General features: G+C 35.9%; 1 long non-coding RNA gene across 1 annotated transcript; it reads left to right on the top strand.

The window, feature by feature from the left end:
- The first annotated feature begins 16 nt into the window (after positions 1-16).
- On the top strand, positions 17-27,800 carry LOC127834434 (uncharacterized). The gene is made up of 3 exons (XR_008027939.1): positions 17-181; positions 6,222-6,338; positions 24,703-27,800. It is a non-coding gene; the product is annotated as an uncharacterized LOC127834434 (long non-coding RNA).

The raw sequence follows: 27,800 nt of genomic DNA, 5'->3' as shown, positions 1-27,800 counted from the left end.
TCCTGCTCGACCAGCATTTATTTTTAGATTATGGCATTAGCCAATCAGAACTCTTGTTATATTTGCCTTTTGGTGCGAAACTGGTTTGTTTGGAAAAAATGGCTGCTGCCATGATGGTGCCTTTTTCACATCTTCTGCAAGTTTATGTGACGACCTGTTTAAAGTTTAACATTGACACGCGGTAAGTGCTTTATATTTTGGCTGCAAACTAGTCGATCAAAAAATTGTTGCCATTCGCTTAATAAGAAAATCGATCATAAATGTCTAACGGCTGTTAAAACTTTTGCGAAAATCACGACGATGACTGATAAGAATTGCTCAATGGGTGCGCAAGTGTAGGTTCTCTGTTTCTATCGATTTATTTTCTTAATGATTCTTAATAATTGCTTTCGTCACAGGTGCCGATTGCCTGTGATTGTGCCTTTCTGGTTAACATTGTTTACGTTTCTCGTTCTCCCCATACATGTCCTAACTTTTACAATTATCCAAAATATCATGTCTGTTAACCAGTTCTCAGTGCCCCAGATAAGCTGCGTATCTGCGTCTTTCACCCTATTAAAATGTTTAAAAATGCAAAGAAATACAATATCATGAGTATTGAAAACGCAACCAATTTGACTTTTACGCAAATTCGTCAAATTAACGATACAAAACTTCGATTAAAAATGATTTGCTCATTTTAGGTATTTTCTCTTTGGAATTATTATCGTAACGCGGTGACGCTTACATTCAGCAAGCTCAGCAAACGGTCATAGTTATTCAAACGCTATGCGTTTTCAATCTGACCTAATTCGTCGCCCATTGTGCATGTATTTGTAAAGCGTCTGTACTTTCAGTTTCTATTACAATGCGAAATAAAAATAGCTAAGAGAGGTCGAAAGACGTCCGAGAATGTTGCGCCAAAATATCAGCCGATCGCAAACTTTTTTGAATCAAGAAAGCAAGAGCCAATAAGTGCCGAATCATTCGTGTTATCGATTTTGTTAGAAACTGTGTATACAGCAGTTGAGTTGACACCCAAAAAACATGATGGAAAGTCTGTGACTTAACAAACCTGTCAAAAGTATAAAAAGGCATGTCATTGGTTAGAAATTGTCGACATTTTTTAAAGTTTATATCATGGACAGTTTAAAGAATTAAAGATATTAGGAAACATCAGTTTATTAAAATTTATGATGATAGTTTACAGTTCTATTGAATCAATACAAGTGTGCAGCGTCAACGGAAGTAAATCAGCAATTATTTTAAGGTATGCATTTTTATTACTCATTTCACTCTATATGAAGAATGAAATCACCCTATTTTTCAAAATCAATGGTTGAAAACCCTATTTCCCAAATAATTATCTGGGGCACTGAGTTCTCGAGGACTTTTCTCAATTTCAATGTAAATTATTTTTCACCGAGGCCAATTAGCTTGTTCAAAGCTAACAACAGGTAAAATGTGAGTTGTGTCTGAATTACAAGTTGTTTAGTTTTTCATAATTGAAATGTTTACAATTTACTATTTATTGAATAACTTGGCAGTGGATAATTAAGTTCTGGGATGTTATTTTCAGCTCTGAACTGCGAAAAAATTGCATAATAATAACATTGGTGGCACTATAATGAGTTACCTTTCATCTGTCCTTCCATTTAAATGTCCCTAAAGCAGACTTCCCAAACTTTGCAGAAAGAGTTTAGGCATTGTTTTACACACTCATTTTAACCATGGCATGCTATTGTACAACATGTCTTGACGGAAATAATTTCGATAAAAAATATTTGCAGGAAATAATTTTTCCATTGCGAATCGTTTGTATCTTTTTATCTTTATTCTGAAATGCCCCTCTTAAGAATAATGTCATGTATAGCTGGTTTAGAATTAAGGATGATGATATGTCCTAACAGCATTTTGTCATGTCATTTACTGTACTTCTTAACCTACATGTATTTGAATATTCAGTCCCCATATAACTACGCCCATATGTTGTGGACATTTTCATACAAGAATACAAACAGGAATATGTATTGGAGTTTGCTGTATAAATTGACAGTCAATCGGAGGGTAATAGGTTTATTTTTAACCAGATGTGAGGAACTAAACGCAATTTGCAGGGAAAAAAATATATCCCTTAATACCACTTAAGTATATTTGCATCAAAGGAGCTCTGGTGTCGTGAGGTTGAAGAAACTAGTGTTGAATCTAAAACATTAAGCATCATGAACTCAAAAGTGAGAAGCCAAGTCAGACACCGCTAAATGTAAAAAAATCTGTCAGATGTTTGGTCTGACAGGCTAGGAAATTCTGTCAGACTGAAGGATAATTTTTGGATTCTACTTATTAGCATACCTGATAATAGCATATTTATGTTATTAGCATATAGAATGTCAAAGCACAGATTAATTCTTATATTTTAATGTATTTTTCTTCTATTAATAGCATAATTTTTAACCCCAATATTCAGAATTCACTTAAAGTCTTTATGGCATATAGAACATTCTCAGAATGCCAAGAAAATATGCTTTAAATCTGCTAAAAAATGCTCAAATGCAAATGCAAATACCTTAGAATACAATTCCATTTGATAAATAGTTATCTTAAACATCAATCATATACAATGTTGCATTTACATTTCACTTTGACGATCAATTATTAACAGATTTGACTTATTGTATGCCCCCAGTTGCTATATTTATGCTAAAATGTGTGTTCCTGTTAATAGCATATTCCTGTTATTAAAATAACTTTTGCTGACATGGTATGCTAAGAACAGGAATCCACTGTAGCAACATATTAATCAGGTATTATGGTTTGAATCCGTGAACTATTATTTTTAATGGTGAAAGAAAATCTCCATTGCGCGTTTTCAAAAATTCCTAATCAAGCTTGGTAAAAGAACACACAGAATAGCAAATTTATTACAGCGCCAAGTTCCGGGTAAAAATGATTGATATTTTTTATATTCCGTAAAGACAAATGCCGCATCATATCCTATGGGTGATTTAAAAAATAATGAAGCCTAAATAAAACATGCATTTATTTTCATACCATTAAGCATGTTTGAGTTCTTTTTCTATCTTACAGAAGTGTTTCCATTTTCTGTATTATATATGACTAAGTTACACAAAGTTAAAGCAGGTTTTCATCCGGGGATTCGAGAAAATATCATAACACATTCTATTTAAAAGGTAGATTCTAATTAGTTTGTATTATACATCAGCGGCTCGACTAGAGCCAATCAAAAGACTTGCTGGAGTCTTCAAGCCTCATTCGGTTAATTTAACTCAGCGTTCATTGCTACTTTTTTGACTCATACACAAGATGGTTTGTGCTTATCGTGATTCGTGTATGCGGTAATGGATACAGTTCAGCAATGCGTCCGAGTGGACGCACATATTTCAAAACGATGCGTCTATTTCGATATTAATTTGTGCGTCATCTTTGCACATGTAGATTATACCCTGGAATAACTAAATCAACAAAAGGTTACCAGACAACAACTTTTGAATGACCCACGTACATTTGTTCAAAACACATTAAATTAAAAATTAATATTTATTATAATGTGATACATTGTAATGGTTTAATTATACTCTTAGCATTGAAGTGCAATTTTATGCCTGGGACTTCCAAAATTTAATGCTTACAAATGGCTAACATGAGAAGGCTGAACTCCAAGGTCAAAGTCGCACTTACAGGTCAATAGTCAAATATGGCTATTAACAGGTTGTGTTTGACATAAGCGTAGTTTTGCGACAAAAGTGGAATGTGGGGGCAACTGTGCCTTATGAACACGCCTTTTTTTTTTAGGTCTATCATATTTTTCTTTTACTAAGTTCATGCCTTCTATCAGGTAAATTTGTGTCCGTGAACTCATAAGAGCTCTTAAGGGCCATCATGGCCCGCTTGTTATGTTAAATAGCTACTTTATTTCAAAAATCTGTAAAATTGATAATTTTTAAATGTGTGAAAACAACACAGACTTCAATTGGTATTAGTCTAATTAAGTCTACAACAAACATTTGACATTTTGCAATACATGTATAGCAAAACCATAATTTATATTTAATGAAATTTTTTATAATACAGTTTAGAAAATGTCAATATGTGTGTCACACAAATAACAAATAATAGAACATACATTATGCTACAGTGGATGATTGGTGTTTGAGACGCAGTTCGTAGTTCGGAAGACGCGCAAAAGCAACTCACAAAGTGTTGATTATTTTAGTGTTTATTTTCATAAAGTACTCAATTAACAGCAATAATAACAATTATCTTTAGATAACACAGTTCTGACACACAGTATTAATTGTTTAGTTAAATTAATGTTTGTTTAGAAGCAATGTTTTCTTGTTACGTTTAATGCAATTTATATATGTATCACAGAATAACACAAAGTCAAGTAAACAAGGACTTGACACATTTTTATCCCCCGCCAAAGGCGGAGGGATATAGTTTTGGTGTTGTCCGTCAGTCTGTCAGTCTGTCATCTGTTAGTCCGTCCATCACAAACTTTTCAGGTCTATATCTCAGAAACTATAATTATAAGAATTTGCATCATGAAAATTAATGAATTTATAGATATCAATGAGGAGAAGTGCCGTGTATAAGAACCATAACCCTACACTTTCTTAAATAAGGGTTATTGCTCTTTGTTGTTTTTGTATGATGTAACTTTTCAGGGCTATATCTCAGACACGATACAAGATTTCAACATGAAACTTCATGGGCGTATAGATATTAATAAGGAGAAGCTCCATGCACAAGAACCATAACCCTTTACTTTCTTAAATGAGAGTTATTGCCATTTGTTGTTTTTGTATGATGTAACTTTTCAGGGCTATATCTCAGATATGATACAAGTTTTCAACATGAAACTTCATGGGCGTATAGATATTAATAAGGAGAAGCTCCATGCACAAGAACCATACCCCTACACTTTTTTAAATAAGAGATATTGCCCTTTGTTTTTTTGTATGATGTAACTACAAAAAAGTAAGAAAAGGCACAACCCTTCAAATAAGCTTTAATTAAGTTATTCACCCATCAATAAACAAAATTTATTTGGTGGGGGATATCAATTAAACGAATTTTCTTGTTGTTTATATTATACAAGTGAGGACTTCATATAAAATTTATTTATCAAAATGAAGACTTGCCCTAAATTAGTTGTTTGCAAATAAGAATTTTCCCCAAAAATCTTTATATAATTTAAAGTGAGGACTTAAGACACACAATTCATTTGATGAAAATAAAGACTTGTCCTACAATTTTTTTTTTTGGAAAATAATAATTTTCTCAAATAAATGTGAGAACTTGATACACAATTCATTTGATCAAAATAATACTTTTCCTTCAATTACAATGTAGTTTTTTTTTGTTAAATAAGATTTTTCTCAAAAACATTCTAATCAATCAAAATGAGGACTTTACACAGAACTTATTTTATTATAAAAGTGAGGACTTGACACACAGATTGATTTATCATAAAAGTGAGGACTTAATGCACACTTCATTTTATCAAAATGATGATTTCCCCTTTAATTAGTTTTTTCAAAATAAGATCTTTTAAAAAAAAAAGTATTTGCAATCAAAATGAGGACTTTACACAAAACTTATTTTATTATAAAAGTAAGGACTTGACACACATATTGATTTATCATAAAAGTGAGGACTTAATGCACACTTCTTTTTATCAAAATGATGACTTGCCCTTCAATTAGGTTTTTTGAAAATAAGAACTTTCTCAAAAAAATTATTTGCAATCAAAATGAGGACTTTACACAAAACTTATTTTATTATAAAAGTGAGGACTTGACAAACAATTGATTTATCATAAAAGTGAGGACTTGATACACACTTCATTTTATCAAAATGATGACTCCAGTTTTTTAAAATAAGAACTTTCTCAAAAAAATTCTTATCAATCAAAATGAGGACTTTACACAAAACTTATTTTATTATAAAAGTGAGGACTTTACATACAATTGATTTATCATAAAAGTGAGGACTTGATACACAATTCATTTTATCAAAATGATGACTTGCCCTTCAATTAGGGTTTTTGAAAATAAGAATTAACCTCCAAAAACTCTTTATTTCATCAAAATGAGTTCTTAACATACAATTCTTGGCAAGCATGTCTTATGAATCATTTCCTGAATACAATAATTAGATGGACACTGGACAGTTATGTAGATTGATGTTGTGATTAAGCTTTCGATTTTGTGATGCAGGAGATGATGCCAATGATTCACCATTAGAAGATATGACGGTAACAGTGGTCCATAACTTGGCTCAACCAGAGTTCCACCAACATTGCAACATGCACACAACCAGCAAAACATACCAAGGTACTTGGGAGAGAAAATATTTGGTGCTCATATTCAACCATTCTTGTAAAACTTCAACGGGGACAAGTTTATGGAAGTTGTGACAAAGGATTGCTCTCTTTCTTGTGAAACAGCTGGTAAGGCTGGTGATGCCCCAGATGCACTAGAAGACATTAATTTTTAGCTTGTCTATTGTATATGAAATATATATAGTGGAGCTATCCTACTCAACCCGGGATCGGCTTCCCGTAAGCGTAAGCGTGCAAATGTTAAAGTTTGCGTACTACCCCAAATATTTCCTATGTCCCTTGACAAATTTCTTAAATATTTTGCATACTTCTTTACCAACATGACCCCAACTTACAAACAAGAGCAGACAACTGTATCAATCATTTTATAAGAATAATGGCCTTTTTTCCACTTAGAATATGCATATTATTAATAACTCTATGTAAAAGTTTGCGAACCACCCCAAATATTTCCTATGTCCCATGACATATTGCTTTAATATTGTGCATACTTCTTTACCAACATGACTCAAATTTGACCCTGCCTTGGGGGGTCAAAAAATTGAAAATTTGCTTATTATATAAGGCCTATTTTGTGAAAACTTTAAAAATCTTTACATCCATAACCATTGGGCCTAGGGCTACCAAATTTGGTATGTAGTGACATCTAATAGTCCTCTACCAAGTTTGTTCAAATTATGCCCCTGGGGTCAAATTTGACCCTGCCCTGGGGGTGTCAAAAATCGAAAATTTGCTTATATAAGGCCTATTTTGTGCAAACTTTAAAAATCTTCTTGTCCTAACCGTATGGCATAGGGCTACCAAATTTGGTATGTAATGACATCTTATGGTCCTCTACCAAGTTTGTTCAAATTAAGCCCCTGGGATCAAATTTGACCGTTCCCCAGGGGTCACAAAATTGAACATATGCTTATATTGGGCCCATTTTGTGCAAACTATAAAAATCTTCTTGTCCATAACCATTGGACCTATTTCTACTAAATTCGGTAGGTAGTGACATATAATAGTTCTCTACCTAGTTTGTTCAAATTATGCCCCTGGGAACAAATTTGACCTTGCTCCAGGGGTCACAAAAATGAACATATGCTTAAATAAGGCCTATTGTGTGCAAACTTTAAAAACCTTCTTGTTCTTAATTATAGAGCCTAGGGCTACTAAATTTGGTATGTAGTGATATCTAATAGTCCTCTACCAAATTTGTTCAAATTATTTCCCTGGGCTCAAATTTGACCCGGCCCCGGGGGTCACAAAACTGAACATATGACGTTTACCAGTGGAGATTACTGCGGCCGTTTGGCTGTGACCAACAACAACATCAACATCTTGTAAACATGAGATAAAACCCTGTAATTTAGTGCCATTTTAGGTCAGATGGTGACTGCTTACAAAGGCATTGAAGTAAGAACATATGTGTAATGAATGTTTTTCTTACAAACTGAAAAAAGTCGGGTTTTATTTAAATATGTTGAAAGTGACCATATATCTGGATGAAAATATTTTGGATGACATGTTAATTTCATGTCTTTTTTTGTAGTGTTAAAACCAGTTTAATAATATATTATTGATTTTAAAAACACAACTTCCATGAACATAATTATTTCAAGAAAAGTCAATATATGATACTGCAAGGTAAACTCAAACTTTGTATCCAAGAGAAGGTGTTGAAATTAATGAAGTGCAATGTTCTTAACTATCGTATATGCTGCTTTTTAATAACTAATGATTCATTGTTCCATTTGTGAATCGTGACTCATGAATTGTGGATATGATTGTCAATTGCTCAACAATCCATATATATTTCTGACCATTTTATAATTTTCTTAATATAAGTTATGAATTGATCTTAGAAGTCAAATGTATTACTTAATTAAAAACATTTATAAATATAAAGAAATAATAATAGAAATAATCTTTAGATTATCATAATATTCTCAGGCCTGTTGGTCTAAGGTATGTGTGGGTTGATGAGCAATTTCTCCTTTTATCACAATTATTTCTACCCTACCTGATCATTTCCTTCATATTCCATTTTAATTTAATTGACATCTGCAACCTCTTTCAAATTGGGAAAGTCCAAAATGTGTCGTTTGGTAAAGGTTTAAGGCATTTTCATTCCTATGGGTCTTGAGAATCTGTTTCAAATCAAATGCGTAGATTTGATCATCGGCGTCTAAAAATATGTGAAATAGAAAGAACGACAATATCTTTTGGAAAGATAAATGTACCTACGTTATAAGCAAAGGACCTGTGCAACAATTCCCGGGCTTTTAAGTCTGTTTAGTTAACACGCTAGTAACTTTTTCCATTTATAAAAATGCTCACCCTTCCAACTTTAAACCCCCAGTGGGACGAGGGATAGAAAGAGAAAGTCACATGCTTGAGTACATTTCAACCCATGCGCATTGCACGTTTTTTTTCGCAAAGAAAAAACAGTGGAGCGATACAGGGATATCATGGCCCTCTTGTTTTGAATATACAGTTATTATATATGACTTATTACTTATTAAAGATCTTTGCTAAAAGAATATACAAACAAGACTTAATATCTCGGCTATCAAAACTGATTTATATAGTTATCATTATAGTATTCAGATATTACATACTGATATCCATACACAAATCTTGGCATTCATTTATTTTCCTTGTCTTGACACTTTCTTCCAACAAATAACCACTTACTGTTAGATCAGCAATATTCGGACAGGTAAACTCTATCTAAAACCATGGTAAAGTCTAACCCCATTATTGCAGTTTATGGTTTATGTATAAATATGTGAAGTACATGTATGATTATAAAATTAAGAAATTTAGAAGCACAAGATAATGTATCACTTGTGACCAACCAATAGCTTTACAATAATTTTGCAAAACAGAAATGTACATTGAGTATAAAATTTAACTTAGATTTATTGGAATGTGAAATACATTTTTAAAAGCTGAATAACAGATCTATTAACATATTTCTCTCTGACAATACTAATGGCACAAACTTGACATTGCTTATTTGATGACTTGAATTGATAACACTCTTAAATAATTATAATGGACATGCTATGCCTTAAAAATGTTCTTTGGTCCAATTATGACTTTTAAAAATTATTCAGTACCCATGCTTCAATAGCTCGTATAATCAGATTACCCTACCCATTGAATACCTGAACATTGTAATATATTTATAAGATATAATCGCTCCGCAAATTTCTTTGTGTGAGTGTAGTGTCAGGCAATTTGAAAAAGATCTACAATAAATTTAATTTCTTTCATATCATACCTTCCAAATCACTCGAAGCCTTTGACTAGTAATGGCTGCAATATGAGAACCATAGCTGAAACTTTCAATTTAAAATCCACTGGTGATCAGCAATTTAACGAACTTGTTCGAACATTTGGCCATTATTGAGGAGGGCATATTTTAGTCACACCTTACCTCTAATTCTGAGTTCTTGTGTGTGTATGTGTCTGTATGAAATTAGTATCATCTCTGTAATTTGTGCATTCCTAGAAGGATTTCAATGTCATTTCATATTTATGCCCCCCTTCGAAGAAGAGGAGGTATATTGCTTTGCACATGTCGGTCGGTCTGTCGGTCTGTCGGTCCGTCGGTCCGTCCACCTGGTGGTTTCCGGATGATAACTCAAGAATGCTTAGGCCTAGGATCATGAAACTTCATAGGTAGATTGATCATGACTCGCAGATGACCCCTATTGATTTTGAGGTCACTCGGTCAAAGGTCAAGGTCACGGTGACCCGAAATAGTAAAATGGTTTCCGGATGATAACTCAAGAAGGCTTATGCCTAGGATCATGAAACTTGATAGGTACATTGATCATGACTGGCAGATGACCCCTATTAATATTTTGAGGTCACTAGGTCAAAGGTCAAGGTCACAGTGACTCGAAATAGTAAAATGGTTTCCCAATGATCACTCAAGAAAGCTTATGGCTAGGATCATGAAACTTCATAGGTACATTGATCATGACTCGCAGATGACCCCTATTGATTTTCAGGTCACTAGGTCAAAGGTCAAGGTCAAAGTGACAAAAAACATTTTTACAAAATGGCTGTCACTACAACTGAGAGCCCATATTTTATATTTGCCTGACTACAGTACAGACACAGTGTACTTATTAATAAACAAAAAGCCCGTCAGCAGTGTTCTTTTTTCTCGATGGGTGACACTTCCCGGGGGATGGACACGCTACTTACCGCGTTGTTTGGCCGTCATTCACCTTGTTTCACGATGAAAAGGAGTCGGCAACATGGGAATTGGAAATATGCAGTCCGCAAACTAGGATACATTGTAAATAACCGAAATAATAAATATTCGGCCGATGGGGAAATGGCAAAAAATGACTTTGCAAACTGACAATCTGAAATTCAAAATTCAGCAATCCGGTACAAAGATAGCGACGATCACAGCTTCATTGCTTTATTTGTCCGTTTCACCAATTTTAGATTTTTAACTGTGTAGAGGTTAAACCACTTTCGACAGCTAATTGGTGTTTATCTGTTGTGTAATGCCAATAAAGTTGTGAAAAACTAAAGAGTCAGTGTTTATTACATGTATTCCCTATCAGAGCTGTATGTGTAAGAAAAATAAATGAAATTATGAAGATGATTTATATACATGCTAACGCAGTGTAACTGTTAACAGATATTCATTTTCATTTTTACCCGTTACGGTTATCAGAAAGTCCCCAGGAAGCACTTTTGTTTCATAATTTGTATGACACAATAAAACATTATTTGTACATGATCGTATTGCATTTAATCTAAATAAAATTTGCTCGTCCAATGAAAGTTGTGTCCCATAATGCATTGTACTCTTTACACTTCTGATGAATGGTGTAGGCCTCAGATTTTGGCTTTTTGAGAAAAAAAAACTGTTGAAAACATGCCCCCGGGGTAAATTTTGGCCATGCCCCATTACCCAGGTGAGTGATAAAGGGCATTTTTTCAATCTTGTCTAAAAAAATTCATAAATATAACAATGTTTTATTATAAATTTCTGCTTGAAAAGAGAGAATATGTATTGCTTAAATAAGGTTTATAGTAAATTAAAAACAGCGTTATTACATGTATACCCCTTTAAGCTACTGTAATCCTTTAGTTCAGAAACATTTCAAACAGCTTTATGGGGAACAAAATAATGTTCTATGGTCCAACCAGTTTGTATAATGTTTTAAAACTTTTCAATATTCCCCACAGGATTTTGAATAGCTCAACAAATGAGATATTTTACACCTAAAGAAGATTCCTTTGTGTGAAATAGACATGCTCAAATATCCACAAACATTTTTTATGCTCCCCCAAAATTTATTTTGGGGGGAGCATATTGTCGCCGCTTCTTCTGTTCGTCTGTGTGTCCGTCCGTGCACAATTTTTGTCCGGGCTATTTCTCAGCAACTCATGACCGGAATTCAATGAAACTTTATGGGAAGTTTCACTACCAAGAGGAGATGTGCATATTATCAGCGGGTTCTGGTCGGATGATTTTTCACAGAGTTATGGCCCTTTGAAATTTTCCATTAACTGTACATATAGTGCAATTCTTGTCCGGGCTATTTCTCAGCAACTAATGACCGTAATTCAATGAAACTTTATGGGAAGCTTCACTACCAAGAAGAGATGTGCGTATTATTAGCGGGGTCTGGTCGGATGTATATTCACAGAGTTATCGCCCTTTGAAATTTTCTATAAAGCAATTATTGTCCCCCCAACTACTGTGCCCTCAAGACGTTTCCTTTTATCTGAATATATAGTGCAATATTGTGACAAAAAAAAACTTTGGGGAGCATTGATCACCGGTTTCCGACGGTTTCTTGTTTTATTATGTTTCCTTTAAGCTGAATAATGTTCAATATGATATTTAAGCAAATTAGCCAATGGTTTATTTAGACCATTCCAATAAGAATTGGAAACTTATCAACATTTTATTTGTATAACTTTATGTGCAATTTGCATGTCAGATTTTTGTGAATTAGTAGCTTTGATATTGCAATTGTTTAATTACTGTAATTTAAATCATACTTACAAAACCTTTAAAATCAATGCTATTAAGTTTCTATATATGAAGAAGACGACGCAGAAGAAGAGGACAAGGATGCATTCTACGACGCCTTCAAAGTGTTTCAAAGGACATCCCCCAACACGACATGCTGATGTTGCTCGGCGACTTCAATGCTAAGGTTTGCTGCGACAACAAAGACAAAAAGAGGACCATGGGAAGACATGGAGTGGATGTGATCACCAACAACGGGGAGAGATTAGTCAATTCTGCCAACAGAACGACTTGGTCATAGGAGGGACCCTGTTCGCGCACAAGGAGATCCACAAACTTACATGGACATCACCAGACAGCAGGACCCAGAACCAGATCGACCACATCATCATCACCTACACAAGGTCGATATATCGTATTAAATATATCATGCGTCGCCGCGACTGTCAAGAAAAATATTGTGCGTCGCCGCGACTTTTAAGAAAAATATTGTGGGTCGCCGCGACTGTCAAGAAGGACATCCCCCAACACGACATGCTGATGTTGCTCGGCAACTTCAATGCTAAGGTTTGCTGCGACAACAAAGACAAAAAGAGGACCATGGGAAGACATGGAGTGGATGTGATCACCAACAACGGGGAGAGACTAGTCAATTCTGCCAACAGAACGACTTGGTCATAGGAGGGACCCTGTTCGCGCACAAGGAGATCCACAAACTTACATGGACATCACCAGACAGCAGGACCCAGAACCAGATCGACCACATCATCATCACCTACACAAGGTCGATATATCGAATTAAATATATCATGCGTCGCCGCGACTGTCAAGAAAAATATTGTGCGTCGCCGCGACTTTTAAGAAAAATATCGTGGGTTGCCGCGACTGTCAAGAAAAATATCAAGTATCGCTTCGTGTTTCTAGTTTCGCCCTTGATGAAAGAAGTGCAAGTTTATATATGGCACTATCAGGATTCCGTATGTTTTAGTATTTGCTCCTTGTTGTCCTGGGTATTGAACCCTCAGGGCAGGCAAGTCTAGTGGTTATGTTTTAGTATTTGCTTCTTTTTGTCCTGGGTTTTGAACCCCAGTGCAATTTTTGTTTGTATGCCCCCAGTAGGGTGGAATATGGCAGTTTTACTGTTCATCCAATTGTCTGTGAAGTGAACTATTTCTAAATTTGTTAAGTGCTTGATTTAAAATATGTAATTACCACTAAATGTAGATGTAAAATGACACAATTTTCAATCGAAGTTAAGTAAATGTTCCTGAATTATTTGCACATGCACTAAACCATGGCAGATTTGCAAAGACTCTGACAAAGCAATAGATGCTTTACGTGGGTAATGTCTTTGACATATCTTTCTTTTCTTTTTTATTTGAGACATCTTCAGAAACAACGATAATTATTTGTAAAAATGGTTGAGTGTATGAGTGCACATTTGTGTGTCTGTTACTGTATGTATGTGTGTGTTCGGGTTTGTACAGACAGTAACTACATCATTCAGCACATCATTCAGCATGCAATTTTAAAATTAATAATTACAAAAGACCATCATTAGGAGGCGGTGTTTAACATGTAACACCTGTCTACCTTACTTAAAGGTCAAGGGCTCACTTACAGGTCGAAGGTAAAATTTGTCCAAACTGTTACTTTGTCATTAATGGAGCAATAACTGACAACAAATGTTCACCAGTTTGTGTTAAGACCCATGTTCCCGGCTCAAAGTCAGACTAAAAGGTCAATGGTCAATCCAAACTGATACTTCAATAGTAATTATGCACTTCTTAAATAACTTGCCAAATGTGTTTAACAGTTACATGTAGAAACCTCTTTCATGTTCCCTTAAAGGTTAAGGTAACACTTAGATGTCAGTTGTCATATTTGAGCATTATACAGCTTGGCGAAACTTAAAAATGGTCACGCATAAGGCATGTCTCCCTAATAATAATTACAGCGTATTATTTTCAGGTTTGCAAAAATGATATATTTTGATGTCAGATAGATCATGTGTTATTGCTAATTTAAACAAATTCATTTCAACATGCAATTTCAGCTAAGTAACCAGTTTATGTGATTTGCATAATAATAGCGTGTTCATGTCAACTTGTCAGTGTTATAGTTTATTGTACGTGTATTTCATATTCCTTTTTATTCACTTGTTTGAGAAATGGCTGAAATAAGGAAACATCAGACTTAATCCAAAGCATAAAGTTGTCCACCAAAAATGGACTGAATACAATTTTACATTTATGCTAACTTAATGGCAGTAATAAAAAGCTTGATGGGACAGTCAAGGTCACAAAGATGGCTTGGGACAGCTCTGGTTTGTTTACACCCCTTTTCAGTGTTTACATCCTGTATGCCAAGTAATAATTACTTTACCTTATTAGTGCACATAGCTTTTTAAAGGGGTTTATGGAAAGGGGTTTTATCCTCTGTATAACACTTGCTTTTTTCTTAATATTTTGTTATGTATTTCATTTTCATTTTATGTGATTCAATTGAAAGATGGAACTAGAAATGGCGCGGCAGAGGCCGACGCGTATCCCCACGCCGAATGTTTGACCTAGGTGTGCCCCAGGGTTGGTAATGGGGCCATGCATAGCTGAGATTGACCGTATTGTCATAAGAGAAGTTCATCATCAATTAGAAGTGAATTGGTGTAGAAATGAAGAAGTTATAGTAAAAGGCAATTTTGGGTGGGTGTGACATATGTGGGCAGGGCGCCCCAGGGTTGGTAATTGTGCCATGCATAGTTGAGATTGACCGTATTGTCATAAGAGAAGTTCAGTATCAATTTGAAGTGAATCGGTGTAGAAATGAAGAAATTATAGTAAAAGGCAATTTTGGGCGGGTGTGGTCTATGTGGGCGGGGCCCCAGGGTTGGTAATGGGGCCATGCATAGTTGAGAGTGACCGTATTGTCATAAGAGAGGTTCAGTATCAATTTGAAGTGAATCGGTGTAGAAATGAAGAAATTATAGTAAAAGGCAATTTTGGGTGGGTGTGGTCTATGTGGGCGGGGCGCCCCAGGGTTGGCAATGGGGCCATGCATAGTTGAGATTGACTGTATTGTCATAAGAGAAGTTCAATATCAATTTGAAGTGAATCGGTGTAGAAATGAAGAAATTATAGTAAAGGCAATTTTGGGTGGGTGTGGTCTATGTGGGCGGGGCCCCAGGGTTGGTTATGGGGCCATGCATAGTTGAGATTGACCCTAATGTCATAAGAGAAGTTCAGTATCAATTTGAAGTGAATCCGTGTAGAAATGAAAAATTATAGTAAATGGAATTTTTTGGTGGGTGTGGCCTATGTGGGCGGGCGCCCCAGGGTTGGGATTGGGGCCATGCATAGTTGAGATTGACCCTAATGTCATAACAAAAGTTCAGTATCAATTTGAAGTGAATCCGTGTAGAAATGAAAAAATTATAGTAAATGGAAATTTTTGGTGGGTGTGGCCTATGTGGGCGGGGCGCCCCAGGGTTGGGAATGGGGCCATGCATGGTTGAGATTGACCGTATTGTCATAAGAGAGGTCCAGTATCAATTTGAAGTGAATCGGTGTAGAAATAAAGAAGTAAATGTAAAATGACCTAAAAAAATGAGTGATAATTTCTGACGCGGCCCCACCCCAACCCCTATAACTTTTGACCCAGGGGTCAGATCAAAATTCCAAATAGTGCAGGGTCGCACATATGCTCATAGCTACCATGTGTGTAAGTTTCAAGGTTCTAGTGCTTTTAGTGTAGGAGGAGATAGTGGCCAGGACGGACGGACAGACAGACAGACAGACAGACAGACAGACAGACAGACGGACGGACGGACGGACGGACGGACGGACGGACGGACGGCGGAGATAACCACAATATCCCCACCTTTTTTTCAAAAAGCGTGGGGATAATTAACAAATTCCAAAGCAGGGTATTTATCATACAAAGAAACATGATATTCCCGTGGTAACTAAATTTTCATTTATAATGATATACAAATTTAACATTTCGTAACCATATCAGCTATAATGTCTTTTCAGTCGAATAAAACTTTACTGCCATGTCATGTGGTGAATTAAAAAATAACATTTTTTTGGTGTTAATATGATACCATTAACAACTCTGTCATATAATTTTGATATCACATACCACATCAATTATGTTAATTCGTTTAGGATAGGTGGATTTATTTCAGTTGGATAGCATATATTCAGGTGTTCAGTAGCCTGGTAGGCGCCTTGTATATCATTAAAAGCGGGATAGCATCTTAAAATGTCACATTCAAATGAAATATCACTTTTCACATAGTTTATAGTCACAATGAAACATGTTTGTCTATATTTGTGTATTTGGTATTGCAGGGTATGTTTGTATCACCTGTAGTGATAGCTCTATTCTGTTTACCCTCTGTATACAAAAAACGATCTTGATGAGAAAAGACAGAAACAAACATGTACCGGTATTATTTCTGTAATGCCTTTCTATAATGGACAAAGAAATCTTGATATAATACTCTTAATTTTCTTTTTTGTTTGTATTCAGTGTACTTATTGCAAATGCTAAACCAGGAAATATGAATAAAAGTATGTTTTCATATAACCTTGAAACCTGTGTTGAAAAAGAGAATGTTTTTTTTTAATTTAGGACAATTTTTTGGTCTGTGTAGCCCTTATTTCACTAAAATGGACATGTTTTATTTTCAATAATCAGATTTTTCTTGTGATCAGATGGCATCGAAGAGTCGAAAAATTGTTAATAGGTCAAACTAAGGATATCTGAGCTGAGATTCAATTTGTTAACTTATAATATGATTTGAAAAAATCTCAACAAGATGCTATGCAAACTATGTGTAATTTACTGATATTTTAGTCATAAAGCACAGTGTATTAGAATTTATCATACCACCACATTGATATCTGCCTGATAAAACGTTGCATGATATATTTTTAGCTCACTTGAGACTAGAAGCACATGAGGACGCTCCAACCCAACCCTCAAACCATAATTTGGGACAAGACTATACGCACATGAGGACGCTCCAACCCAACCCTCAAACCATAATCTGGGACAAGACTATACGCACATGAGGACGCTCCAACCCAACCCTCAAACCATAATCTGGGACAAGACTAGACACACATGAGGACGCTCCAACCCAACCCTCAAACCATAATCTGGGACAAGACTATACTCACATGAGGACGCTCCAACCCAACACTCAAACCATAATCTGGGACAAGACTATACGCACATGAGGACGCTCCAACCCAACCCTCAAACCATAATCTGGGACAAGACTATACGCACATGAGGACGCTCCAACCCAACCCTCAAACCATAATCTGGGACAAGACTAGACACACATGAGGACGCTCCAACCCGACCCTCAAACCATAATCTGGGACAAGACTATACTCACATGAGGACGCTCCAACCCAACACTCAAACCATAATCTGGGACAAGACTAGACACACATGAGGACGCTCCAACCCGACCCTCAAACCATAATCTGGGACAAGACTATACGCACATGAGGACGCTCCAACCCATCCCTCAAACCATAATCTGGGACAAGACTATACGCACATGAGGACGCTCCAACCCAACCCTCAAACCATAATCTGGGACAAGACTATACGCACATGAGGACGCTCCAACCCAACCCTCAAACCATAATCTGGGACAAGACTATACTCACATGAGGACGCTCCAACCCAACCCTCAAACCATAATCTGGGACAAGACTATACGCACATGAGGACGCTCCAACCCAACCCTCAAACCATAATCTGGGACAAGACTATACGCACATGAGGACGCTCCAACCCAACCCTCAAACCATAATCTGGGACAAGACTATACTCACATGAGGACGCTCCAACCCAACCCTCAAACCATAATCTGGGACAAGACTATACTCACATGAGGACGCTCCAACCCAACCCTCAAACCATAATCTGGGACAAGACTATACGCACATGAGGACGCTCCAACCCGACCCTCAAACCATAATCTGGGACAAGACTATACTCACATGAGGACGCTCCAACCCAACACTCAAACCATAATCTGGGACAAGACTATACGCACATGAGGACGCTCCAACCCAACCCTCAAACCATAATCTGGGACAAGGCTATACTCACATGAGGACGCTCCAACCCTCAAACCATAATCTGGGACAAGACTATACGCACATGCTCTGGGACAAGACTATATGCACATGCTCAAAGCCCAGTTTTCCCAAAACGCGACTCAAATTTTAATGCTTCTCTTACTACATAGAAACCATACAGTGTGAACTTCATTTCAATTTGTAACCCTGATATAGTGATCAGTTATCTCAGCAGTCTCAAACATCTCACTTTTCATTATTCCCCTCAAAATCAGCATTCATATTGGCCGTAAAGAATGTCATAGTGGTATAAAATTGCATAAGCTAAAATTCACCAATCCATACAACTCCATCATCAGACATTCAGTTGCAACCATCCGTTATATATATGAAATTTATGCAACTTTTAATTTATTCAACGTTTTCAAATAAATGAAATTCTTAACTTATCATATCTTATTATCCATTCATTTGTAGCCGACCGTCAAATATATATCATACATCAAAACATGATACAAAATATATCAAATTTAAAACGCATTTCTACCGAACAAATGTTAAAACATATTCTAGGTCAATCACATTAAATTAAATATATACCCTACAAACACATAACTTTTGTTTATTATAATTTCTCAAATATCAAACATATTTTTTATAGGTCAATGACACAAAATTTTAACCCATTTATGCCTAGCGTCCTGAAAAAAGGACTTTGCAAACAGCGTAGACCCAGATGAGACGCCGCATGATGCGGAATCTCATCTGGGTCTGCGCTGTTTGCTTTAAGGAATTTCTGTAAGAAATATTCTAAATATAGAAATAAATATACTAGACATCCCTAATTTTGGAAATAAATTGATCCAATCTAGAAGGATGGGAGAGTCCACTTGGCATAAATGGGTTAATGACTCTTTGATTGAGAACATTACATCAACAAATAGCCTTCATCAGCTAACCAAACTGATGCGCTACCCTGTCTAATTGGGGATTAGCATGTGAGAGCATCATATGTCAGCGCTAATTAGATAATTAATCTATTTCCAACCGTAATTAATTTATGTATGAAAGGTCTTGTATTAGCAAGGTGTCCCATCAAGCAAATGACACACTTAAGATCAACCCTTTGCATGCTGGGAAATTTGTCGTCTGCTAAAGTGTTGTCTGCTTAATTTCTTAAATTAGCATTTTCTTCGATTTTTTTTTCAAAAAATACTATCAAAATAGCAAACAGTTTGGATCCTGGTGAGACGCCACGTTCTGTGGCGTCTCATCTGGATCCAAACTGTTTGCAAAGGCCTTCAAAATTTGGTTCCAGCACTGAAAGAGTCAAACAAACCATCAACCACTTTTTCAAAGGTGTATCATGACCCAGCAGAGGTTTGTATAACCCAGCTATGCAGGTTTATGACAATAATACAATGACCCTGTCACAATTTCCATTGAAGTATTGCATTATTGACTCTATCGATGATTGGGTTATGATAGTATAGGTATTGATGTTTGTGTTAATTTGTATGGTATGCCAGTAGTGTAAATGTTGTAGTTTACATTAATCCTTTGCCAGTTTGTTTTCTGTTTTCTTTGGTTGGATTCTTATTGAATGACACTTAATTGTGTGTATTCTTTTACTTGATTTCTCATTATTTGGCAAGATTGTATTTCTTATTCTGTGACTGGATTCTTTATTCTTTGACTTGATTTCTCATACAATTTAGCAATTTTGACTGTATTCTGTATTTCATATTCTGTGACTCCTAGCTGGTTTTATTAATCTTTGACTTGATTTCTTATTAAGTGGATTCATGGATTGGATTCCCTATTCTTTCAATGGAATCTAAAATCCGTCCTTTTTGTCTGAATTCCCATATTATTTGACTGGATTATGTATTATTATATGTTTTTTTACTGTCTTACTGAATTTCTTGTTTATGCTATATACTTTATTAATGTACATAGCCGGATTCCTCATTTGTTTTCTTAAATCTGTAAGCTTAGTAGTCTTTGGCTTCATTTCTTATCCTTTGGGTTAATTCTTAGATCATTTTGCTAATTTTATTCTTTGGATTAATTACAATTTGTTTGTGGTTACGCATGCGCAATTAATTTCCTTCTATATTACATATAAAATAGTTGAAGTTCGATATCAATTTTTACCATGATCAAGCGCATACCCACTATATCATCATACATCATTGGAAAGATTAATGCATAATCTTTAGAAAAAAATGCATGTCATTAAATTCTATACGCGCAAACTCAAAATAATTACCTTAGAAAAGGCAAACCGGTTTTGACAGCTGTGCAGACAACCATTTTGGGCTCAAATAGTATGACCTACTTTCAAAGCCGGGAACCATCAACACAAAAAGTAGAGCACAAAAATGGCTTATTTTCTTATTGCTTACAAATATACCTTCATGTTGATACCAAAACCAACCATTTGCAATGTATTTTACAAATCCTAGGCAGCATGCACTCAACAATGTGTGCTAAGTATCAAACTGACTGCATGTAACCCTAAAAACAGGAGTTCCGGTTTGGGGTTATGTGACCTTTAAGAGAACCCAACCCCTTCAAATTTAAATTAAAGGCACTTTTCCCATAGGTATAATCTGTTTTGAGAAAGATCACAAAGTTCCGGTACAATGACACACAGATTTATTCATAAAAGTTGCCGTTGAAAGCGCCATGCGTAACAGCGTTTCGCGTCAAGAATTAAGGTAGAAAAGCCAAACTTGGTTACATCATACATGCAGCACTTAGACTCCATACAAGGCATGTCTTTCGGTTCTAATAGGCAAAGCTGATCTTACATATGGCTTAATAAGTGAAAAAAATCATCAATGGCAATATTTGTGCATCAAAGCAGGTTTTGAACATGATTCGAACAAACTTTTTTTTATTTTTTTTTGCACATTTTAGGTAAAATCCATGTAGAAGCAGCAATTCTGATGTCATTTGACCCAACAAAAGGGCTCACTTGCATGGAAAAACAACACACTTGACTTCATGACTAAAAAAAGTCATCGTCAGACATGAGCTTTAAGTCTTTTGTCACACCTGGACCTATGATTCCTCGGCTCGAGTTCCGTCTCGGGCAGGCTCCGGAAAGTGTCAGTCTGGCCCGGGTGCTCAATTCCGTGTAATCTGAGAAAACAAAAAGGTTTTTTGTGCGCATTTACTCATTACGGTGCCAACTAATGTAAGTTAGATACAATTAGAGTAAGCTTTCAATAGTCTTTCTTGCTTTATTTGCTACAAATGGTTAATTCACCACGCCGGCATCACATTGTCGGGCACACCGGCAAAGTTATCGCCACAAAATTTGGTTTCAGAGCTGCAGTCAATGTAAAACACCCAATTTTCCTAATTTTGGTGACAAAAGTGTGCCAGGATATCAACGAAATCATTTTACAATAGATTTAATTGAAAATAACGGCGTACTAACCTGCAAAGACACCGATCCTCTCGACACGACTGTGCGAGTGTTGAGGGCCGTCTCCGAATCAGTCACGCTGTACAGTTTTTGATGGCCGGTCACTTCAGCCGGACTTGTAAACCAATTGGACGACAGTTCAGGCAGAGCTATAGACCCGTTTCGACACCGCCTACAAATGCACACTTAGTTTTACGCATAATATTAAGGTCACTTAAATACAGATTCCCTGGTGTTTTTCATGCAGGGTCTATCGCAACAACATTCTTCCAGGAAAGAAAGCATAATATTATTATCATTTTTGTGTTTTCACCTGAATACTTGATATTACTTGAACTCAGCAAGATATCCAAACAGGTAAAATAAGGCAAAGTAGTGTTATTCTGAGTAGATCTGCCTGAATGGGTTGAAGGCGAAGGCAGATAGAAGTGTCGGTCCAAAATTGGCGGGCATTTTTAACAGTGAAAGGCTCAAAAAGTAAACAATAATAATAAATACAGATGAAATAGAGACATGCAATAGGTTCATTATTGAGATTGATGCAAATTAATGTCAAAATGGCACTGAAAAACAATACCGGGTGTTTAACTAGTCTTAGAATATGTCTCCGGAACAGGTTTCGGTGTGATTTTCCAGCATTTACCCCCCTTATGACCCTAAGTGCAGCAGCCCAATTGCAAACAGCCCTAATTTGGGTCAAAATGACATCTGGCAGTTATGTTTTGCAATACAGAGAGTTTTTGATGTTCAAATGTCAAAATTCTGGCAGACGACTAACTTGGTCGGATGTGCTTAAAGGTTACGCATGCGCAATTAATTTCCTTCTATATTACATATAAAATAGTTGAAGTTCGATATCAATTTTTACCATGATCAAGCGCATACCCACTATATCATCATACATCATTGGAAAGATTAATGCATAATCTTTAGAAAAAAATGCATGTCATTAAATTCTATACGCGCAAACTCAAAATAATTACCTTAGAAAAGGCAAACCGGTTTTGACAGCTGTGCAGACAACCATTTTGGGCTCAAATAGTATGACCTACTTTCAAAGCCGGGAACCATCAACACAAAAAGTAGAGCACAAAAATGGCTTATTTTCTTATTGCTTACAAATATACCTTCATGTTGATACCAAAACCAACCATTTGCAATGTATTTTACAAATCCTAGGCAGCATGCACTCAACAATGTGTGCTAAGTATCAAACTGACTGCATGTAACCCTAAAAACAGGAGTTCCGGTTTGGGGTTATGTGACCTTGTCTGGATTCTGTGTTGGCTTCATTTATCTATCACCTTCCATTCTTTGACTTGATAGGTTTCTATGTCTATACTGCACTCTTGGGATGTATTGATATGGCTTGGTTATGTCATCAGCAAACTTAAGATTTGTTTGAACTGGGGTAACATAAACATTTAGTGCCTGTTGATGTTAAAGAAGGATGTCTAATGCTTTATCCTGGCAACTATCAACTAACCACATGCTGTTGTTTCAATCGCTTACTTTCATTTTATGAAAGTCCAATGTTTACTTCATGCATTTACTTCATGTGTGTTGTAAAGTACATTTTTAAAGTACATTTCTTTTAGGATGGAGATAAATTATTTTACCCTTTCCCACTCAGAAGCAAAGTGAAAATGGCTGTGTGCAAACAGCATAAACCAGAACAGCTTGCGAGTAACTCGAGTCACTTGTGGACTGTTCAGGTTTTATGCTGTTTGCTGCTCATCAGTATCTAAGGGATGGAAATGAAGCCTTTAAAACATGAATTCAAAGGTAAAAAATGGCCATAAATGAGCTTGTCCCGGCCATAACTATGTTGTTCATTGTGAGATTTTAAAATCATTTGGCACATTTGTTCACCATTATTGGACGGTGTGTCGCGCGAAAGAATTACGTCGATATCTGCAGCGTCAAGTTCACACTGTGAGTTCAAAGGTCAAAAATGGCCATAAATGATCTTGTCCGGGCCATTACTATGTCATTTATTGTGAGATTTTAAAAAAACCTGGTACATTTGTTCACAGTCATTGGACGATGTGTCATGCGAAAGAATTATGTCGATAACTCCAAGGTCTAGGTCACACTTGGAGTTCACAAGTAAAAAAATGGCCATAAATTTGGACGGCATGTCATGCGAAAGAATTCAAGATTTCAAAAGTCGAAATGGCCATAAATGATAATGGCATTATAATTCTAAAAAATCGCCATAAATTTAATTCTCTTGTTTTGTAAAGACAGCATGCAAAATAGTCTGTGTCAATGCGGCACGTGGGGGTATACATCACGTCTGTGACAAAGCTCTAGTTTGCTTAGTAAAGATCTTCATTAACTTTTATTCAACAAAATAATGGGAGAATGTAGAATATAATCATCGTACCTTTCTGTTGGTGCATTGGTTTTTAGAGCCTTGCATTTTCCTTTAATTTATAAAGGTCATGATATTTCAAACTGTGTTATAGAGTCCCACTTTTGTCAAATAACCCTGAAAATTAGGTTAAACAAGAAGATTACTCATATTTTAATTTATTAATGTGTCATATAATGAAATACAGCATTCTCTTTGCTCCATTATATTATTTTGTATAAAAAGTAGTTTTTTGTGTCTTAATGTGATTGTATATTTATGATGCATAAAACATGAATACTTTTCACTGTCAAACTATCGTTCTTGCAATTTTATTTTCAGAAATAGTATTTTTTGTGAACACTTAATCTAGTGAATATAATGCTTTTCTTATTGCAAACAAATGTTGTTGTTTTTTACGTTATGTATGAATGACTTTTACTTTATTTCCAGACTGCCGAATGTTTGGTCAGGAAAAAGCATCCCACAATGTTGCGACAGGCCCATGTTTCAGTTTATCGAGACTAGTTGTGAAACACAGACTTCTGATTCATGGAGTGCGGCAAACATATCTGTGCGACTCGTTCACTCCACTGCAAAGACCCGCACGGCATTAAAATGGATATCATCCGACGTTTGCAAACGATGGCTGCATGAGGTCTGCGTCTCACAACCTACATCCCAAGATAGCTTTGTGTGTGATGTTTGTATTGCACAATATAGTTGATGTATTGAAACCAGGCTTTAAAAATAAATCAAGGTCAACTACAATTTAAAATTTAAACTAGAAATGGCGCGGCAGAGGCCGACGAGTATCCCCACGCCGCATGTTTGACCCAGGGGTGCCCTAGGTTTGGTAATGGGGCCATGCATAGTCGAGGCTTTGTTGATTCTGGTGGCGGTGAAAATGTTAAAATCGAAGTCCTTAATACAAGAGTAAAATTCACTTGGATTTAGGTCCTCATCCTGCTCTCCTAAAAAATCTAATACTGAATCAACTTCACTGACGTCCATTATGTACATATCATCCTCATTGGAATGAGATGGCTGAACTTGCTCTGTTATAGCCAATCTTCATGCTTCTGCTTTGGAAAAGTTATGTTTTGAGGTTAAATGGTTGACTTAATAGTAGCGTCTCAGAAATTTTATATCGCAATCTTGTACACAACAATGAAAATGTTAAATTTCATGTCTGTCATTGATGTGCCTGTTCAAGAGTCCTTTTTGCTTTAAATTGTTTGTCACATTTTTCACACTTGAACATTTTGAAAGATTTTCATAATGAGTCTAAAAGTGTGATTGAACAAATTGAAAGTTTCAGCCCTTTTATAGATTCTTGAGGCGCTATTCCATGAGTTTCTCATGCTTTTTATGCTTGAATGCATTCTATCTCTTCTCCTAAATACAGGTGTCCCTTTGCACCAATATTTTATAATCCCTTGTATAAACATTAGATGGATGAGCTAAACCATTTCACAGATGAATAAACACAAATAATTGACTACTAAATACATCTCTGCGCCACTACTGTGTAACTCTATATATGTTTTCAATACACAAGCTTCATTGTTGAATAATTCCTTTGTCCGATGAAAATGCTTGCACTTCTTCTGATTGGGTAGATAACCACTTAATAGATTTCGAAATTTAAACGCAGACCTTAAGTTCAAGGTCAAGGTCACAGGGGTCAAAACTTTTTAATGCGCATGGAAAGGTCTTGTCCAGATACACATGCATACCAAATATGAAAGCAATATCTGAAGGTACACAGTAGGTATGAGCCTTTTTCGAATCGTGTTTGCAGATTTCGAAACCTAAACGCTGGCCTAAAGTTCAAGGTCAAGGTCACAGGGGTCAAAAATTGTATGCGCATGGTAAGGTGTTGTTCAGATACACATGCATAGCAAATATTATACCAATATCTGAAGGGACACAGTAGTTATGAGCCTTTTTCGAATCGCGGTCGCAGATTCAGAAACCTGAACGCTGACCTCAAGTTCAAGGTCAAGGTAGCATGTACAAAATTGTATGCGCATGAAAAGATGTTGTCTAGATACACATACATACCAAATATGACAGCAATATCTGAAGGGACACAGTAGTTATGAGCCTTTTTCGAATCGCGGTCACAGATTTCAAAACCTTAAAACTGGCCCAAAGTTCAAAGTCAAGGTCACAGGGATAAAAATTTTCATGCGCATGGAAAGGTGTTGTCCAGATACACATGCATACCAAATATAAAAGCAATATCTGAAGGGACACAGTAGTTATGAGCCTTTTTCTAAATCGCGGTCGCAGATTTCGAAACCTGAAAACTGACCCCAAGTTCAAGGTCATAGGGGTAAAAAAATTGTGTGCGCATGGATAGGTGTTGTCTAGATATACATACATACCAAATATGAAAGCAATATCTGAAGGGACACAGTAGTTATGAGCCTTTTTCGAATCGCGGTCACAGATATCGAAACCTTAAAACTGACCCAAAGTTGAAGGTCAAGGGTAAAAAATTGTATGCGAATGGATAGGTGGTGTCTAGATACACATGCATACCAAATATGAAAGCAATATCTGAAGGGACACAGTAGTTATGAGCCTTTTTTGAATCGGGGTCGCAGGAAAATCACTGACCCGGCCCCACCCTGACCCCAATAACTTTTGGCCAAGGGGTCAGATCAAAATTCCGTCGCTGTCACCGTCGTATATATGCTCATAGCTACCATGTGTGTAAGTTTCAAGGTTCTAGTGCTAATAGTGTAGGAGATAATAGTGTCCAGGACGGACAGATAGACAGACGGCGGAGCTAAACACAATATCCCCACGCTTTTAAAAAAACATGGGGATAAAAAAAAAGGGTAAAGATGAGTACTAAAATTGTGTGTGTACATGGTTTACCTGCATAAATAGTTTGAAATTGCATATATATTTAAATTTTAGAACAACAAAGTAAATGTTGAAAATGGTTCATGATAGTTCTTTGTATATTGTTAAATCACTCATTTTAGGGCAATTATAATTTTTTGTTTAAAAAGGCAATCTTACTCAACATCTGCGGATTTAAGGTGATACATGTATTGATACTGATTTTAAGTTGATGCCATGTTTTATACAGATAACTTGAATGTACCGATAGTTTTCAATTCATTGCTTTGTAACTGAAATAATGAATTTTTTACCACCTTCCTGTTACTTTTAATTTAGTGTTTTGTGGAAAATGAGATTTTCATGTTAAAAAGTATGCATTATTTCAGATAGATTAAATCAAAGACAACTGTTGATACCTGCACATGGATATTTCATTCCTTATGTGTGTAATTTCCTATCCTTGACATGCATAAGTAATCATGTAAGAAACAATTTGTTTGCAGCTGGTTGTTACTGCATGTGTACTTTCTATTCAAAATGATGGTTTTAATAACTTGATTCAATGAGAAATGCATTTCTCAACTGAAACATTTCTTAATTTATATATAAATCATATTTACTATATCATGTGCTCATGCATACATGTTGCTTATTGTTGATGTCTTAATAAACCAAGAGTATATTATCAA

This window comes from Dreissena polymorpha, chromosome 6, assembly GCF_020536995.1.
Source record: "Dreissena polymorpha isolate Duluth1 chromosome 6, UMN_Dpol_1.0, whole genome shotgun sequence".
Classification (NCBI taxonomy): domain Eukaryota; kingdom Metazoa; phylum Mollusca; class Bivalvia; order Myida; family Dreissenidae; genus Dreissena; species Dreissena polymorpha.
Note: the sequence above shows the minus strand (reverse complement) of the source record. Positions and strands in the feature narration are given on the sequence as shown.